General features: G+C 40.3%; 1 protein-coding gene across 8 annotated transcripts in view; it reads left to right on the forward strand.

The window, feature by feature from the left end:
• Positions 1-20603, forward strand: part of ZHX3 (zinc fingers and homeoboxes 3) — a 145116-nt gene that overhangs the window by 30803 nt on the left and 93710 nt on the right. For 3 of the 8 annotated variants that reach the window (XM_030826066.1, XM_030826060.1, XM_030826061.1), the window contains exon 2: positions 17765-17947. The gene's annotated coding sequence lies outside the window, so the exon portion shown is untranslated. The remainder of the gene's footprint in view (positions 1-17764; positions 17948-20603) is intronic. The other 5 variants (XM_030826068.1, XM_030826064.1, XM_030826067.1 and 2 more) reach the window with 3 other exon arrangements.

The following is a 20603-nucleotide window of genomic DNA, read 5'->3' on the forward strand; positions in this document are numbered from 1 at the left end:
AACTCCCTCACTATCATAAGAACAGCATGGAGAAACCACCCCCATATCCAATCACCTCCCACCAGGTCCCTCCTTTGATATGTGGGAATTACAATTCGAGAGGAGATTTGGGTGGGGACACAGAGCAAAACTCTGTGATTACCAGAGGTGTGGAGTAATCAAGGGGAGAAGAGAATAGATGAGGTTATAGAGTAATGGAAGTGGGGAAGATAGATCATGCAGGGCTTTTAGCCCATGGAAAGGATTTTTGTTTGTACTCTGAAGTGGGAAGCCATTGGAGGGTTTTGAGCAGAGATGAGAAAATAATAGAGAGAAGGAAAGAGAGTAGCAACATTCCAAGAGTTCTCATATAACAATTACAAGGAATCTTGACTATCATAAGTATGACTTACAGAAGACTTTTCAACAGCAGCAATCAAGGCTGAAAGACAATGGAACAAAGTGCTTTGAGGAAAAAACTGTCAACTGAGAATAAACTGTCATGCAAGAGTGTGATATCAAGTTAAACTATCACTAGATCTCAAGTTAACTGTAATTCAAGAGCGTGAGTGAAATGGCTTTTTTCAAAGACTGAAGTTTATCATCCACCGACCATGGCTAAAAAATCTCTTAGGAAGTACAAAAAATGAATGCAGAAGGAAGGATTAGGAGTCAGGCAGCCATGATACAATTCATAAACTTGACAGTAGCCATCTTTCTGAAAGTTTTTTTTTTTACGTTTTCAATAATAAGTGGCTAATTTTGCGTAATGGGAATGAGTAAGCATGTTTTCTATTTGTCTTTGTAATTTTTGCATTTTTAATTGAAAAGAGACTTTACAAGTATTCAAGAAAGTGCATTCTCAACAGTGACTACTACTCTGATGCTATTATAATTTTTCTCATCCTTGTCAATATAAGAACTCTTCGCTGATAGTTTAGAATGATAATAGCATTTATTGATTGTTTACTCTGTACTAGGCATACTATGCTAAACCTTTTGTATGTATCATCTCATTTAATCCTCAGTAGTTCTGTGTGAAAGGCACTAGTGCTGTTTTCTCTTTTACAAATGAAGAAACTAATGCTATGAAAGTTGAGTAACTCTGTTATGATAACACTAGTTATTAAGTAGCACAGCCAAGATAACACCAGCTAGTGAACAGCATGGCTGAAACAAGAACCTAGGAAGGTTTGACCCTAGAATTCAGGCTTCTAACTGCTACACTGTTTTCTCCCTTCTACCCAGTTTTGATTGCTTTATTTTGATAAATGGTATCAGTTTATTGATACAGTAAATTAAACTGGACTTCTCTTGAAAATAATTTGACAATGATGCCTTGCTGCATTTACTATTATAGAATTTTATAAACAAAATAGATTTTAATGAACTAGTTCAGCTCCCTCATTTTGTAAACAGGGAAACAGAGGCTCAAGCAGGTTAACTGACATGTCCAAGGCCACACAGGTGATAACAGCAACATCTAGAAGACAGGCTTCCTAACACCAACATTAATATTATTTCCTCTGGAATCTGAGTATTTAGCCTTAAAAAAGGTCAGGGTTCTATTGAAATGGCTTCAGTAAGTAAATGATTTGTCCAGAAATGCTTATTCTGTAAGCTGGCATTCATATACCAATATAGATGTAAATGCCTTCCATGGAGAAGAGTGGCAGACAGAACCCTTCACTTCAAGTAATTTATAGTCTAGTGAGGATACAGAGGAATAAGAAGAAATTACAGTTCAGCATGTTAGGTTCCATGAGAGGGGTAAAACAGAATGGCAAGCAGAAGGACCATCGACCCAGTATTTGGAGTGGGGAGAAGCAAGGGTAGTTAGGGAAAGCTTCTTAGAGAAAGAAGTGCTTACGCTGAAACCTGAAGGACCAGTAAGAGTGTACCAAGTCAAGGGATGGGAGAGGGAAGTACATGGAGGAGGAAAGGCGAACCAAATAGTAAGAGGAAAAACTATGAGGCAAGTGAATGCTTGTATCTGGGACCCTAAAGTAATGAAGCATAGCTAGTGAGAGCATGCCGTGTAGGGGGTAGGATGGAGCTTGGGGGAGAGGGATGGTTAGCTTGGTGGAGGATGAGGATGGAGAGGTGATAAAGGCTTAGATCCAGATCATAACATCCCTAGATTTGATGCTGAGGTTTTGATGAAGGGCTCCTGAAAACTTTCCAGGATGAGAGCAATCAATCAGATTTTTAGTGAGAAAGATTAAACCTGAAACAGTGAGGAAAATGATTGCAGAGAGCTTCAATGCTGGGGTCTTGATGAGAAGGGCCAGTCCTTTGAGAAAATATATAACTGTAGGGACCAACAGACAGATTGAAGATTTAGGAAGTGGAGAACTGGCCATTGTTGGATACTGGTGAAAGGTGAGGGGTTGGGCACTTGGGTATACACTGAGATGGGCAACATAAGGAGTGGGTCAGGCCTAAGGGAGATGATGATTCTGGTTTGGGACATGTTGAACCTAGGGGGTAGTGGGCCATCCAAGAGCAGATATCTAATGGGCAGCTTGCTCTGTGGTGAGAGAAAGCTGGCTTTGGGGATAGTTGGCATGTAAGATGGGACTTGAAAGATTGGAGAATAGAAGATCAGCAAGGAAAGTGAGTGGCCTGAGAAGAGGAGAGAGTCTAGGATAGCATGCTGCTTGGCACCTTGTAAGTACCCAAATGTTTATAAATGCATTTATTTGATAAACAGCTGTATTCCTTCTTAAGTAATTAGGTAATAGGCATTCCTTATTTGGTAATTGAAACATTATGAAGCAAGTGCAATTTTCTCATTACTCTGGGGACGCTAACTCATTCTATCACAAAGGTTTGAGAAAGATTTTTGTTTAATAGCCTTTCCTTTTTTTCTTTTTTAAAATTACATAAATAATACACAATGCATATATATTAATAATTGTACCATCCAAAAGATACAGAAGTACGGAGAGTAAAAAGGTTTTCTCTTCTCTCCTCATCTTCTCTCCACTCAAGACCTTTTGAAAGTAATTATCCATGTACTGTTCCTAAGAGGAGCTGGGTTCTGGACAGTCTAGGTTGGAGACTGGAGAGTGTGATCCTCATGTTTGTCTTTGACTCACAGTGACCATAGATTAAAGGGATTTTTTTTTTTTAGATGGAGTCTCATTCTGTCGCCCAGGCTGGAGTGCAGTGGCGCGATCTCGGCTCACTGCAAGCTCTGCCTCCCGGTTCACGTCATTCTCCTGCATCAGCCTCCCGAGTAGCTGGGATACAGGCGCCTGCCACCATGCCCGACTAATTTTTTGTATTTTTAGTAGAGACAGGGGTTCACCGTGTTGTTAGCCAGCATGGTCTCGATCTCCTGACCTCGTGATCTGCCTGCCTCCGCCTCCTAAAGTGCTGGGATTACAGGCATGAGCCACCGTGCCCAGCCCGATAAAAGTGATATTAATGTGCAGTGACTGTCTCCCCAGGAGATGCACTTGCTTTTGCCCTTAGTGGTGTGTGACCTTGTTTTTATAGGAAGTCATTCAACTGCATAGTTAGTGGAGAGCTGAAACCCTGCATTATGGACTTTGGGAAGCTCTACCACAGCTGGACAGATGTGGAGGAGAGGGCTCTCATTTCCAGGGTGTAGAAAATCACTGGCATGTGAATGCACACACACATGCACCCTGATGGCAATGTCTAAAGAGTTGTGAGGCCAGGCACGGTGGCTCACACCTGTAATACTAGTACTTCGGAAAGCCAAGGCGAGTGTATCACCTGAGCTCAGGAGTTCAAGACCAGCCTGGGCAACATAGCAAAAACCCTGTCTCTACTAAAAATACAAAATTAGCTGGGCATGGTGGGGTATGCCTGTAATGCCAGCTACTTGGGAGGCTGAGGCATAAGAATGGCTTGAACCCAGGAGACGGAGGTTGCAGCGAGCCAAGATCATGCCACTGCACTCCAGCCTGGGCGACAGAGCAAGTCCCTGTCTCCAAAAAATAAATAAAACAATAAAGAGTTGCAAAAGCCTTTGGCTATGCAGTGAATTTTTAGTGTTATTACGTGTACCAGTCTCTAGCTGATCAAAATAATTATCTTTAGGAAATGTTAGAAACAGGCATGAGATGTCATGTATTTTATTAGATTCCTTATTTGCCCAGTTTAACTTCATGCAATGTACCTGGGTTTTAGACTTGATATTTGGCCATCATTTAAAGGTGGACTTCATTAGAGGCATCGAAAGACGAATTGTGGACTGGGTGTGGTGGCTTACGCCTGTAATCCCAGCACTTTGGGAGGCCGAGGTGGGTAGATCACAAGGTCACGAGTTCGAGAATAGCCCGCCCAACATGGTGAAACCCTGTGTCTACTAAAAATACAAAAAATTAGCCAGGCATAGTGTGGGGCATGCCTGTAATCCCAGCTACTCAGGAGGCTGAGGCAGGAGAGTTGCTTGAATCCTGGAGGCGGAGATTGCAATGAGCCAAGATTGCACCACTGTACTCCAGCCTGGTGACAGAGCTAGACTTCACCAAAAAAAAAAAAAAAAAAAAAAAGATGAATTGTGTCTAATGGACCCCTAAGACATTACTTCTACAGTGTTAAATATGCGTAAAAATATATGGTTGAGGAAGATTGTTACTTGGTAGAGAAGATGAGAAGTTAAGTGATTGCCTTTGGCATTTGCAGCGTATCACAGGATCTAGAATTTAAATGAAAAATTAGTCTAGAGCTCAAGCACTGAAAGGGTACTTAATATTGTTTTGACAGCTTGCTGATGTATTTATTCTCTGGTCTTCTTCATCTTGGGGTAAATGACACCTCCATGGACTTAGGTGTTAAAGTCAGGAACCTGGGAGTCATCCTAACAACTCTGTCCCTCATGCCCAGTCCACAAGAAGGACTACCGATTCTACCTGTAACACATAGGGAACCCATCTTCACTGCTAGCACCCTAATGTGGGCCACTGTCATCATAGCCCAGGACTTCTGCAATAGCCTTCTGCCTTCTCTCTTAGCTGCTGCTCACTCCCATCCACTCTACATTTCAGCCAAAGTGATCTTTTTGGAAACATAAGTCAATTATGTTACTCCCCTGCTTAAAACTTTTAAATGGCTTCCCATTGCACTTAGGATAAAATGTTTAAACACCCATCACTGTTTGCAAGGTGATATGTGACATGGCTTTGGACTAATTAACCTCATTTTGTGCTCACCTCCATTCACCACCATCCTTCCAGTTCCTGGAGGAAGTCATCCTTTTATTTGAACCTAACTTTCTCTGTAAGCATCAAAATTTAATTACCATCTATGGTTCTTCCGCAAATAAAAGATTTTATGTCTGCTACTCTTTCCTACTCCCAGCTATTTTTCAAAGTTTCTCATTACTTTTCTACGTTATATCTTTTTTGTTTAATAATTCTTATTAGCAGTTGCACTTCACCTAATGTCTATTTTATCGATAATTGTGGAGTAGAGCTTTAAACCTATTTCTTTGTTCAGCACTGCTTCTTGTATCCCAAGTCATCTTTTATTTCTTGGATTCAAATTTAATTTGCTACAGTACACCTTTGAGTCTCTTCCTACTTACCCCCAGAGTACACAGTGGTGAACTTCATGGAGCAGTTGTATATCCCCAGATAACTTTATTTTGCCTTCATACTTAAGTAACAGTTTTAGGGATATATGAGAGTCTATGCTTAAAATTATTTTTCCTTTTAAACTTTGTAGAAATTGCTTCATTTGCATTTTAGCATCTGAAATTACAGATGAGAAGTCTGGTGCAAATACAATTTTCCTTTTTTTACAGTTAGCATGCTTCCTAACTGTAGCATGTTCCTAGATTTCAATTTTATTTTGTAATTTAAAATTTTCACCAAGTTACATTTAGGTAGTTTTTTTCAATATTGTTATACACCATGTAAACTTGGCAGACCCTTTCAACCTAATGCTCAGATCTCTCTTTAACTCAGATCTATCTGGTCCTATTATTTCTTTGCTAATTTCTTTTCCTCTGTCCTCTCCTTTTAAAAAAAAAAAAGGTTAGACATACTGGATCATCTCGATTTATCCTCCTTTCCCCTCTCATTTCCCGTTTCTTGGTTTGGGAGAATTCATCAGTTTGATCTTCTAAATCACTGCTTTTGTCTTTGGTTATGCCCCTTTTGCTGTTCAGACCTCTGTTGAAGGATTAAGACATTTTTTTGGCCTGGTGCAGTGGCTCACGCCTATAATCCCAGCCCTTTGGGAGGGCGAGGTGGTTGGATCACTTGAGGGTCAGGAGTTTGAGACCAGCCTGGCCAACATGGTGAAACCCCATCTCTACTAAAAAAAAAAAAAACAAAAAAACAAAAAACACACACACAAAAACATAGCTTTGTTTTTTTATTCCCCATTAATAACTTTTTAGTATTGTTCCTCTCCCTTAGTATCTCCGTAGATCTTTGAAATGGTATCTTAATAGATCTTTCAAAGAATACTACAATTATTTTCTGCTTCCTTTGCTGTTTTTGTTATTACTTAAGGGCACATTAAATTATCTGGAGAATATTTAAATACAAATGCCTGGATCCCTCTTCCCTCTATAAATACTGATACAATTGGATTGTGGTGGGGCCCAGGCAATTGGTATTTCTAAAAAGCTCAGCAGATGATTCTGATGTGCATCCAGGATTGAGAACTCTTTGATTGTCTGATCAGAGTGGTAACTGTAGTGGGTTCTCTCAGCACAAGTGGGAATTACTCTTCCAGAAGTAAATTCAGAGTACAGGAGCGCTGGTCCTGCTAAGTACCAGGAATATGCCTCCAGGAGTTCAGTCAGCTGCCTTCTGGGTGGGTGTGTGCATTGTCATTTGTGGTGCTGTTTCTTCATTCTGTAGTCCCAGCACCTATGTGGGTGGTTCCCCCACAGCTGATCCTCCACTTTAGTATAGAGAGCTGTTCTCACAGCTTAGCCTTTCTGAGAACACTGGAGGATGCAGCTGTTCCATAGGCCTCTAATTATTCTCCTGACAGTCCTGGGCTCACTTCTGCTTCTACATCCAGCTTCCCTTATCTCTGAATTTGAGTTTGTTCCCCCCTAGGGTTCTATGGTTATAGTCACAGTTTTAGAGTTTCTTTGCGTGGTTCAAATTGAAAATTTCCTTTACGTTTTAGTATTGCTGTCATTCAGTCAGTCCTGATGGCATTTCCCCTCCTTTTGGCCCAGAAGTCCTCATGCTATTCTGATGGTATCTTTCCTGTTTATCCTGTGCTGTTGTGAACTTATTACTCTTGTATTTTTATAATATATATTATTTTAGTAAGTAGTCTTTTATATTGGTCATTTTAAGAGAGGGGAGAAGTACATTCTAAGTTAATCGTTATTTATGATGAACAAGAAGTCCTCAAATACTTTTTGGTTACTTCTGAAAAGTGTGAGACATTCAAGGAATTCAGCTGTCTATTTACAGAAGAGGAACTTGAGGTGGTTTAACCCAATGAAAAACTACTTCATTCTTTTAGTTAAAAAAAAAATGCATTTGAAGTTGTAAGATACTGTTTTTCATGTATCAAATTAGTGAAGTGTGTTCTTGTGTGTATGTGTGGAGCAGGGGTTGTGGTGGGGAGTATATAAGGGGTGAGGATTATATATGAGAAAGAGAATTTAATGCTAACAAGGATGTAGAAGTATAAACATTCTTATATACTTCTTGTGGAATGCAAAGTGGTATAATACTCAGTGCAGTTTGGCAATATGGGCCTTTAAAACTTTCATACTCGTTGACCCAGGATTCAAATTCTGGCAGTCCATCTCAAGGAAGTAATCACGTGTGAAGACAATAGTTTATTTACAAAGATGTTATAAAATAAATAAAAACAGGCTGGGTGCAGTGGCTCACGCCTGTAATCCCAGAACTTTGGGAGGCCAAGGTGGGCAAATCACGAGGTCAGGAGATCGAGGCCGTCCTGCTAGCACGGTGAAACCCTGTCTTTACTAAAAGTACAAAAAATTAGCCAGGCGTGGTGGCAGGCACCTGTAGTCCCAGCTACTCAGGAGGCTGAGGCAGGAGAATGGCATGAACCCGGGAGGCAGAGCTTGCAGTGAGCCCAGATCAAGCCACTGCACTCCAGCCTGGGTGACAGAGGGAGACTCCGTCTCAAAAACAAAACTGTGCAGAGAAAAGTAAAAATTAGTAGCAGTGATTGTTTCTATGATTTGAGTTATGTGAATTTTTTCCTCTATAGTCTTATACTCTTCTGTATTTTCCATATATATCTACAATAACTATATTCAGGAAAATATTGGTATTGTTTTCTAAATCACCAAGCTGTTCCACAAAGAAATATGAATGGCCACTAATCACATGAAAAGATTTAACCTCAGTAGTAATAAAAGATGCAAAGAATGCTCAATAACATGAGAGATGTTTATCAGACCTATATTTAAGTGAGAAAAAATACCAATATGTGCAGTATGATCCCAGTATGGTTAAAATTGTGTATGTGCACATGTGTGTACATCAGAATGTTGACAGTGCTTATATTTTGGTAGTGGATAGTTTTGGCTTATATGAGCTTTCTCCCAACTGTAATCTTTTTTTTTTTTTCGTCGAGACAGGGTCTCTGTCACCCAGGCTGGAGTTACAGTGGCACAATCTCTGCTCACTGCAACCTCTGCCTCCCTAGTTCAAGCAGTTCTCCTGCCTCAGCTTCCCGAGTAGCTGGGACTACAAGTGTTACCCCCAACACCCAGCTAATTTTTGTATTTTTAGTAGAGACGTAGTTTCACCACGTTGGCCAGGCAAGTCTCGAATTTCTGGCCTCAAGTGATCCGCCCACCTCGACCTCCCAAAGTACAATCCTAGGCGTGAGCCACCACACCCAGCCTCCCCTAGTTATAATCTTCTCTACTCCTTTGTATTTTCCGGTTTGCTTATATTGAAAGTGTATTGCTCTTGTAATCAGGGGAGTTTTTTTTTCCACACTTAATCTTTCCATCCCCTACACTATACTTTCTGCTTTTAAAACATGCTTAAAATATTTAACATGGAGGGGGCTGGGCATGGTGGCTCATGCCTGTAATCCCAGCACTTTGGGAGGTCGAGGCGGGTGGATCACGAGGTCAGGAGATCGAGACCATCTTGGCTAACAAGGTAAAACCCCATCTCTACTAAAAATACAAAAAATTAGCCAGGCATGGTAGCGAGCGCCTGTAGTCTCACCTACCCGGGAGGCCGAGGCAGGAGAATGGCTTGAACCTGGGAGGTGGAGCTTGCAGTGAGTTGAGATCACGCCACTGCACTCCAACCTGGACGACAGAGCGAGACTCTGTCTCAAAAAAAAAAAGAAAAAGAAAATTAACACGGAGAGTAGGGCAAGAGAAATTTGAGAGAATTCTCTCTGTAATTCAGTCTTAAGAATTAATTTAACTCAATATAAAGTTACACACTGCTTTAAAGAGATTTATGTTTGCTTCAAGAGGTATATTTGAGTATATCAAATACTTTAAAAATATACCTTTTTCTCAAAATATTAGCCACGTAGATGCAACATGATGGAAAACTGACTTTGTGCCATTAAAAAATGTTACAAAAATGTTTGTGTCATTTAAAAAAAGTATATAGTTGAATAAGTTTGTTTCTTTTGTAAGAGATAGGGTCTTGCTATGTTGTCCAGGCTGACCTTAAACTCCTGGGCTCTAGCAGTCCTCCTGCTTCAGCCTCCCAAGAACTGGGACTACAAGTACACCCCACCTTGCCTGGTAAAGTTTTTGTCAAATGTTTATACTCATGTAAACACCACTCCCAATCAGTATACAGAACATTCTTGCCACTCTAGAAAAGTTCCCTCCTCATGCTGTCTTGTCTGTCTTCACCATTCAAAGGTAATTTCTATTGTGATTTTTACCACCAGAAATTTTGTCTTTTCTAGAACTCCACATTTTATTTTATATCTAACTTATCTTGCTCACCATGCTTTCGAGATTTATCCATGACATGTATCAGAAACATACTTCTTTTTCTTGCTGAGTAATATTCCATTGTATTAATATCACAATTTTTAAAATCTATTCTTATGCTGACAGATATGTAGGATGTGTCCAGGTTTTGGCTATTTAAAAATTGGAGATAGTTTGTAGCTATGTCATAAACCCCAGTGTGCTTTCCTCCTCCTTTTTCCTGTCTAGCAGGGCTTGTGAAGCAAGCATTTGCCCTGCAGTTAAGGGCTTGTTTCCAGGCGCTTATAACTAAGACCACCACAAAGAGAACAGAAAACAAAACTAAAGTGAGCCCGCCAAGTCCCAGGCGGACGCCTCAAGAGTTCAGCTCTTGGGCACAGAACGGCAGGCCTGCAAATTAACTGAAAACTCCCTTTACAGAAAGAAAAAAAGAGCTAAGCATTGAGAGAGCTCAGGGCACCCAATTAGAGACCAAGAGAGCCACTACCACATTGGATCAAATCACAGCAGTTGTTTTGAGACAGGGAGGTTACTCAAAACGCTGAGCCTTGACTATACTGAGAGTGAGGCGGGGCACTTCCTCTCCCCAGCAGCCTTGCAGCAAAAGTCCCTGAAGTGCCTTATCTGGGCTCCCTTTTACAGAGGCTTCAGGCTAAGGAGTACTAGGATATACTCTTAAAGTACTTCCCTGGCTGCTTTTCTAACATGAGGTACATTTAGAAAAAAGAAAAAGAAAAACAGACTCTTAAGGGTGGGGTTGGGGGACATACTTGATAACTGGAAAACAAAAAAAAATCCCACAGACTCAAGTGGCTATCATACATTCAGGTATTGAGCATACTCCCTAAGAACAGGAATTCTCAGCTCTGGGTTTGAGAGGCCCAGGATGCCTCTTTCTGCGACAGACAGGGCACAGCACCTCCTCTCCTGTCTCATTCCTTGTAGAGTTCATTTTCCTCTATGCCACCACCAACCAAAGAGAATGTGGCCTTTATCCTGTTTCTTTGGACACTGCCTCTGTATCCAACCCATCCTCCGAATCTTTGGTGTTTTTGTAAATTTATTTTTATTTTTTGTATTTCTTCTGTCCTCTGAATCTTCACACAGAGTTCAGGTTAACTGAGTGCAACTCGAGCTGAAGAAATGGAGAGGGAGAAGTACAGTCATTCAGTTAGCGTGTTGAAGACACTCTTAGAAGATGGGAAATTGTGTGGGCCCTAAAGATAGGACCCTCATCAGGCAGTGGTAAGACCAAATAATAGGAAGTCCTCTCCACCTGCCATGTTAGAAGGGCTTTCCAGTTCTGGAAGAATTTGTGGCAAAACTCATGCCATGAGAGTGAGTCTTCTACGGATGTTATGCTGATCAGCCCTGCTCACTGTGCTGATTGCTTGGCATCAGACTCAGCCAGCAGGAGTCCACCGTATGTCCGTCCTAACCCAGTTCTCATCACTGGACTGTTGTCTGTTGCGTCACTGCATCAGATTTTTACCTGGTTACCCTTCTGGCCCCCATTTCTTGCCTGGGCCTATTTTTTTTCCCCTTGCCCTCTTCAACTTAAACTTCCTGGTGAAAACAAAAAATAAACATTGACTCAGAAATTCAACTTTTACATTAGCTAACATGCTCTGCCAAAGCACTGACCCTGAGCACCTGCCAGATGATATTTTCATTGCTTTTAGTTTCATTATAGATCACAAAAGATATGGAATTGGATTTCTTTTTCCTGCGATTTGGTGGTTGTTTATTTCAACAGATGGTATTTTCTGACTGAAGGTATTTATAAACAGTTTCTTTTCTTTTTTTTTTTTTTTTTTTGAGACGGAGTTTCAGTCTTGTCGCCCAGGCTGGAGTGCAATGGCACGATCTCAGCTCACTGCAACCTCTGCCTCCTGGGTTCAAGTGATTCTCCTGCCTCAGCCTCCCAAGTAGCTGGAATTACAGGTGCCCACCTCCACGCCTGGCGAATTTTTGTATTTTTAGTAGAGACAGGGTTTCACCATGCTAGCCAGGCTGGTCTCAAACTTCTGACCCCAGTTGATCCACCTGCCTTGGCCTCCCAAAAGGCTGGGATTACAGGTGTAAGCCACCGCGCCTGGCCCGGTTTGATTCTTAAGATCCTTTCTGATGTTGCTGGATCACCTTGGACTATGAGTTTCATGTAGCTTATACATTGAGAGGAGGTGCAAACCGAAGCTTTGAAAAGTTGACACCAAACATCACAACTGAGGCAATCACTGCCCCTCACTCAGATGGTTTCAAATGACTTTTATTTTAGGGGAATATATACTTTCCTTGCAATTGCGAGTCTTAGAAAACTCCACAGTGATGTTTCCTGGGTTATTGTGTTATCTTCAGTTCTAATTTTGTTGTGTGAGCCATAAACAGATTGTATCCAGCTCAAGTTACCTTTATAATATCAAGTGATTGTTGTCTCACAGACTTTAGCCAAAAATTTTTAAAGACTTGTAAAACCCTTCCTCTCCAACCGACACCCTGTCCAATTATAGTTGATACTTTAAGCTCTGACTCTCAAGCTTCTGTGAGCAGAATCTTTGGCAAAGTAGCTAATGTGACATAATCAATTTGGGTGGATTTGAACTACATGAAAAAGAGTTCCTGATACCATTCTGCGAAGTCTGTTAAACAACTTAACTCTTATCAGTGAACAAATAAGCTTCATGCATCTCTGTTCCTCTACTGGGAACTGAAGATAATGAAACTTAATTATAAATCAGGAAAATGAAAATCCTTAAGTTCTGACCTTTTCCATAGCCCAAAGCAAACAAAACAGACGTTACATAATTTACACACATTCTCTGGAGTATGAATTTTGGATTACCAAGGGCAAGTGTAAACTTCATATTTGTGACATACTCCAGGATATTAGTAAATTACCATAGCGATACAGACAACTAAAGAAGTTAGTGTATCACCTTATCAAGGACGTTTTAAAATAACCTTAATATTACATCATACAATGGAAAGACATCCATGGATTAGAATACTTAGTATTATAAAGATGGCAGTACTACTCAAAGTGATGTAAAGATTCAGTGCAATCTCGACCAAAATTCCAGTAGCTATTTCTGCAGAAATAGAAAAGCTGATCCTAATATTCATATAGCATTGCAAGGGACCCTGAATAGTTAAAACAATCTTGAAAAAGAAAAACAAAGTTGGAGTATTCATGCTTCCCAATTTCAAAAGATATTACAAAACTACAATAATCAAAATAGGTATAGGTATAAGAATAGACATATAGATCAGTGGAATAAAACAGAGTCCAGAAATAAACCTGTACATCTGTCATCTTTGAGAACAGTGCCAAGATGATTCACTGGGGAAAGGACAATCTCTTTAACAAATGGTGCAGGTACAACTGGATATCTACCTGCAAAAGAATGAAGTTGGACCCCACACATAATAAAATTAACTCAAAATGGACCAAAGAATTAATTATAAGAGGTAAGACTATAAACTCTTAGAAGAAAACATAAGGGTAAATCTTCATGACCTTGGATTTGGTAATGGATTCTTAGACACCAAAAGCACAAGCAATGAAAGAAAAAATAGACAAATTGGACTGCATCAAATGTTAGAATTTTGCAGCAAAGGACACTATCAAGTAAGTGGAAAGGCAACCTGCAGAATGGGAGGAGATATCTGCAAATCTATTAAAAAACAAACAAAACAAAACAAAAACTCTTAACAACAACAGAAAAGATAACCCAATTAAAATATGGGCAAGGGACTTGAATAGACATTTTCTAAAGATATGCAAATGGCCAAGAAACATATGAAAAGATTTCCTGGGTCATTGGTCATTAAGGAAATGCAAATCAAAGCCACAATGATATACCATTTCACACCCACTAAGATGTCTATACTTTAAAAACAAAACAAAAACGGAAAATTATAAGCATTGATGAGAGTGTGGAGAAATTAGAACCTTGTACTTTGCTGGTGGGAATGTAAAATGGTGAAGCCACTGTGGAAAACAGTTTAGTAGTTCCTCAAAAACTTCCATATAGAATTACCATATGACCCAGCAATTCCACTCCTGGTTATATGTCCAGTAATTGAAAACAGGTATTCAGACAAATACTTGTACATTCATGTTCATGGCAACACTATTCACAATAGCCAAAAGATGGAAACAACCCAAATGTCTATCAATGAATGAATGGATGAGCAAGATGTACATCTATACAGTGGAATATTTTTCAGCCATAAATAGGAATGAAGTACTGATGCATGCTGCAATGTAGATGAACTTTGAAACATTATGCAGAGTGAAAGAAAGCCAACCCAAAAGGTCACATGTTGTTTGATTGCATTTATATGAAATATCCACAAGAGGTAATTTTATGGAGACATAAAGCATATTAGTGGTTGTCAGGAGTTGGAGGAGGAGGAGGAGGAGGAGGAATAGAAGTGACTGCTTAATGAGTACAAGGTTCATTTTGGGGTGATGAAAATATTTTGGAACTAGGTAGATGTAATGGTTGCACAATACTGTGAATGTGCTAAATGCCACTGAATTGTCCATTTAAAAATGGTTAATATTACGTTATGTGAATTTTCAATTTTTAAAATTACATCATATAATTTCTGTGATCTCACAGATAACTGTGGCTTTGCTGTCATAGTTACCCTGTGACTGTTAGAACCCATGTACTTTGTACATTGGGAAGTTCTTTCCAGCTCTCGACAGGAAAACGTGAAGACAGATGATCCCAAGTAGGTTTCTCCCTAAACTAACAATTAAAGAATATAGTTTCACTTTTTCATTTTTATTTGTTGAAACTGGTAAAGCTTCTACCTTGAGTGGGTCTGGGTTGTTTTAAAATTTATCAGACCACATTGGTCTGATATTGTTTCCTTCATTTAACTTGAAAAAGCTTGCTTAAAATAACTATTTGGAGATGGAATAATTTTTTGGTTTTATGAAAATTTAAAGGAATTGTAAAAGAATCTAAGATACTTACGGAATTGCAGTCAAGTTTTTCTGGTGATTTTGTATGCTACATTGCTAGAGATTTTTGTGATACTTTCTAAAATAATTTCACATTTTTTTTTTATTGTCAGTGACCTTGGTTTCAGGAATAAGAAAATTGTATTCAGATCAGTCAAGCAGAGCCTGTGCAAAAACGAAAAACATTAATTTTTTATTTTTATCTCATCTGTTTGGATTTTTGAAGGAGGAGCTTTAGGCTATATTCTGGCAAATGATCTGAGAAGAGCTTCTTACTCAGAAAGTAGAAGTGTTTTGCCAATTATTATGAAGCTTTTCTTTATGAATGAGGCTGTTGCTTCTGGCCCACAGTCAGTGCTGTTTTTGGAGACTTGTTTCTCCAGCAAATGTTGTCTTCCACACTCCTACCTGCTTCCTCTTATGATCCAAAATATGCCATCCATCCAGACTAAAAATCTGTAGATGTGAAGCAAACAAAGCTAAATGGTTTATAGTGGATTGAACCCATAGCTTTTGGCATCATCTGAATCAACCAATCAACTGAACTCTAATGCCTTGGTTGAGTAAGGGTGTTGCAATTTTAAAGTTAGAAGGGATCGGGCAAGCATAGGAAAATATCTATCATGCTGGCTATTTTTCTAAAAAAAGCTTTTGTAGGCCGGGCACGGTGGCTCACGCCTGTAATCCCAGCACTTTGGGAGGCTGAGGTGGGTGGATCATGAGGTCAAGAGATCGAGACCATCTGACCAACATGGTGAAACCCCGTCTCTACTAAAAATACAAAAATTAGCTGAGTGTGGTGGCGCATGCCTGTAGTCCCAGCTACTCAGGAGGCTGAGGCAGGAGAAATGCTTGAACCTGGGAGGTGGAGGTTGCAGTGAGCCGAGATTAGCACCACTGCACTCCGGCCTGGGGACAGAGTGAGACTCTGTCTCAAAAACAAAAAACGAAGAAAACTTTTGTAGAGACTGTGGTCTCACCCTGGTGCCCAGGTTGGTCTTGAACTCCTGGCCTCAATCTATCCTCTTAGCCTCCCAAAGGATAATTTTCAAAAAATAAGCAAAGATGAGGTTTAAGTTAGGGAGAATTAGAAGTTGTTTCTCAGTAAATTATTAATAAGGAGAAATTTTCAAGAGCTAATTCACTAGATATTGAGCTACTTTAGGCATACCAGGACAGAAGTAGAAAAAGTGAAATAGATGGATGACACTGTAGCTTACTGCACAGTTATATTTGCCCAGGTACCCCTGACTATGAACAGCAGCATAGTGCACAGTGCATAATACTTTTTTTTTTTCTGAGACGGAGTCTCGCTGTGTCAACCAGGCTGGAGTACAGTGGTGCGATCTCGGCTCACTGTAAGCTCCACCTCCCAGGTTCACGCCATTCTCCTGCCTCAGCCTCCCGAGTAGCTGGGACTACAGGTGGCCGCCACCACACCCAGCTAATTTTTTTGTATTTTTAGTAGAGATAGGGTTTCACCGTGTTAGCCAGGATGGTCTCAATCACCTGACCTCGTGATCCGCCCACCTTGGCCTCCCAAAGTGCTGGGATTACAGGCATGAGCCACTGCACCTGGCCTTTTTTTTTTTTTTTTTGGATGGAGTTTCGCTCAGTTGCCCAGGCTGGAGTGCAGTGGTGTGGTGCGATCTTGGCTCACTGCAACTGCTACCTCCTGGGTTCAAGTAATTCTTCTGCCTCAGCCCCCGGAGTAGCTGGGATTACAGGGCGTGCACCACCATGCCCAGCTGTTTTTAGTAGAGACTGGGTTTCACCATGTTGGTCAGGCCATCTCGAACTCCTGACCTCGTGATCCACCTGCCTCGGCCTCCCAAAGTGCTGGGATTACAGGCGTGAGCCACCGTACCTGGCCTTAACATAATGCTTTCTTTGGGTAATTTAACTAACAAGTTTCCTCATCTGGGTGATTAGAATATAGAATCAACCTCATAGCGTCATTGTAAGGATTGGATTAATGTATTTAAAGCTCTTAGAACAATCCCTGATGCAGTGTAAAGCTAGATAGGTGTATGTTAAAGACATAAGATGCTGATGTTAAGAAGTTAGGCCACTTGGGTGAGGGATTTTTTTTTTTTTTTTTGAGGGGCAAACCTGTATACATTCATGGATGCTCATAGTCATGATGCTCTAGTCATGATACACTAGAGTCTAGTGTACCAATGCCTAGATGTCTGTTGGAAGTTCTGAGACCTTCTGGTATACTCGCTTTGGGACCATTTTACTGCAAATGGGCATCTCAACCAAAGATAATTCTTCAAGAAAGAAATAAGAACTCAAAAGTAGTGGTTTTTCAGCTGTTTCCCATGTAATTTTAAGATCCCATGAAGCATCTCTGGTTGTCTGTTGAAAACCTAGTTACTGTCTCATTCATTTACTGAAAGTGCCCATGATGAAATAGGGGTAATGGTCAGAGACAGAGATGAAAACAGTTCCTTGGCCTGGAACTCACAGTCTGAGCCATTTTTGTACCTCTAGAATCCATACCAGGAAAACCCGAATGGAAGAACATCAGAAAATAGCACATCCTTGAAGTTATAAAGCAACACATCTGTTAGTATTATTTCTGCCAAGCTGTCTCAAACTTAGGAGAGAGACGTGGAAACTCATTGGTGGAAAGAGCGTTAAAATTACAGATTTTGTTCTGATCTGTTATCAGAGACCATTGAGTTTGCTTTATTTCTACTAGGAATTTTAATAGTTTCAAATTGCTAGTTTGTATTTCGATAACCTCTTTTTCACCCTTGTCTCACTGGTTTTTCTGTTTATATATGGTTCTGGTGTGAATGAATTAGGAAAGGAGACTGATGAGATTGGATAACTCAGCCTCCTAAAATGTTTTCTCATAAAGTGATGATGTGCTGCTTCTTTTATAGGACTGAAATGCAACTGCAGAAGCAACATGTGACCTTTTAAAGATGTTTGTGGGACTGCATAAAGTGAAGAGGGAAACTGGAAAAAACAATGAAGTAAGGAAAAAGTATGTTTCCCGGGTAAATAGCACGCTTCTGAGTTTTCACAAGTTTCTTGCTACATCAATTACCACAACTTTGTAATGCGTAAGTCTTTATATTTAGTCTTTGCATTGCTATTTAACATTATTTTCTCCTCGCTTGTTTTTTATTGCGGAACTCTTTGATCAAATGATTCGTTTTTGGATTAATCTAAAAATCTGCATTGATGAATCTACAACTTCGATGAGTTCTTTGACCATTTGATAGGAATCTGTTACAGGTTGACCATTGAGATCATAAGAGTATCCTGTGTTGTGTCTCTATGATGTGCAGGGTGAGTCAAACTGTCAGCTTTTAGTCTGAGTGCAGAACTTATACTTGATTGACTTGAAAAACTAGAAAACTAATTTGAATACCAATTATTCATGCCATATTCTCAGGTTACAATATATGTGACACTACACATATCTCTGGGATCTGTGGAATAGGAAACCTTTTAAAAAATGATCTAGTGTATTTAATGATGGGCATATATTCACAGTATACTATTAAATTAAAAAGCAGTTACAAAACATTAAAATTTAAATTGGGAAAACTTTTTTTAATGCTAAACTTAATATGGAAAACAAAGCACACTAGCAAACGATCATTGTAAATAGACAGAGCCTTCATTTGATGAAATAGATATGCCCTAGTAAGCTTTTTAAATAAAGCACATCTTTTACATTGTTTTCCATTATTAAGAAACTTTCTCCAGCAAGCTGAATAGAAATTTTTAGAAGGAGAGAAAGAAATAGAGGCAGAGTCCTTGATGATATGTGATGCTGGAAGTTCTGTACAACTTCTTTAGACAACTCCATGGCAACATCTCTCTCTCCTCCTTCACAAGCCTGGGGACCATCAGCCCGTGGGAATTTTCCCACAGATGTAACTTCTGGAACTTTGTCTTGTGGTGGGCACCTTCCCTATGCTTCAGTAATGGATCGCTGCAGGCGTAATCTTGGGTATTCTACCTTGATCATTATTTAACTTTGAGTCTTAAAATTGAGTAAAACTGTTTAGTGGCTTTATATATCAATCCTCTAAACCAAAAGATGTCATAAGACAAGTTTCTTATGTACACATCTCCTAGTGCTCACTCTCATACTGACTGCTTCATCACACTGGTCTGCTGGCCATGCTTCAGTCTGCCCAGAAATATTCCTGCTTTGGAGCCATTTTTCTTGTTCCCTCTGCCTGGAATCATCTTCTCCCAGATAGCCAAATGGCTACTGCCCTCCTTCAGGTTTCTGCTCCAAAGTTAACCTTTCAAAGATGCCTTCTATGGTACCCTCAATTGAAAATGATACCTTACCATACCCTGGAATCACTCTGTCTTTCTCTGTTTTTTCTATAGCATTTATCACCATCCAGCCACTGTAGATAAATTTGATTGGCTGTCTCCCTGCCTTCCCTTCACACCCAATACCTTCCCTGCCTGAACTCCTCATTGAGGTCAAGAACTTTATCCCCAGGATCTAAACCAGTGCCGGACAATAGATGCTCAGTAAGTATTTGTTGGGTGAATGAATGAAGAATGCTTACGTTAGGAGGATTAAGTAGATTTGGAGATCATGTGATTGGATTGAAAATGATTAACGGAAAATGTTGTGGAGGAAGTATCTTAAACTGTATGTTAAAAGCCTGCTAAACAGCAGGGCTTAAAAATCATTGTCAAAAATAGCTCTTTGATCTAGAAGGTAATTTATAGCCACTTTAGGAATATAAATGGCAGATTAGATATTTACACTAAAAAAAAAAGACATAAAATATTAAACTAATGTCTAGGAAAGCTTTGGATGGTAATAAATTGGGAGGTTTAGGCCAGGTGCGGTGGCTCACGCCTGTAATCCCAGCACTCTGGGAGGCCGAGGCAGGTGGATCTTTTGAGGTCAGGAGTTCAAGACCAGCCTGGCCAATATGGTGAAACCCCATCTGTACTAAAAATACAAAAAAAATTATCAGGCATGGTGGCAGGCACCTGTAATCCCAGCTACTTGGGAGGCTGAGGTGTGAGAATTACTTGAACCCGGGAGGCGGAGGTTGCAGTGAGCCGAGACGGCACTCCAGCCTGGGCAACAGAGTGAGATTCCATCTTAAAAAAAAAAAAAAAAAAAAAAAGGTCGGGCGCGGTGGCTCACGCCTGTAATCCTAGCACTTTTGGGAGGCCAAGGCGGGCGGATCACAAGGTCAGGAGATCGAGACCATCCTGGCTAATGGTGAAACCCCGTCTCTACTAAAAATACAAAAAATTAGCTGGGCATGGTGGCGCGCGCCTATAGTCCCAGCTATTCGTGAGGCTGAGGCAGGAGAATGGCGTGAACCTGGGGGGCGGAGTTTGCAGTGAGCCGAGATCGCACCACTGCACTCCAGCCTGGGTGACAAAGCGAGGCTCCATCTCAAAAAAAAAAAAAAAAAAGATTGGGAGGTTAACAAAAAGAGTTACAGTGGTTCAGGTGAGAAGTGACCTGAAAGAAGACTATCATGGTCAGGGTAGAGGGAACAGGTGAGCCCTAGCAATGCCTGTTGAGTTAGATAAGTGGTAGGATGGGGACATAGCATATGACTGGAGGTTGCAGTGGTGGAAGGTTAATGGGATGGTCAAAGTCAAACTGGAATCACTGAGAGTTTTCTTATATGTCAGTCTCTGTACCTACTACCTGGTGACACAGCCATCTTGACTAACTCCAGCTTACCTCCTTTCTGCCACTCTGCTTCTACC

This window comes from Nomascus leucogenys, chromosome 13, assembly GCF_006542625.1.
Source record: "Nomascus leucogenys isolate Asia chromosome 13, Asia_NLE_v1, whole genome shotgun sequence".
Lineage (NCBI taxonomy): Eukaryota > Metazoa > Chordata > Mammalia > Primates > Hylobatidae > Nomascus > Nomascus leucogenys.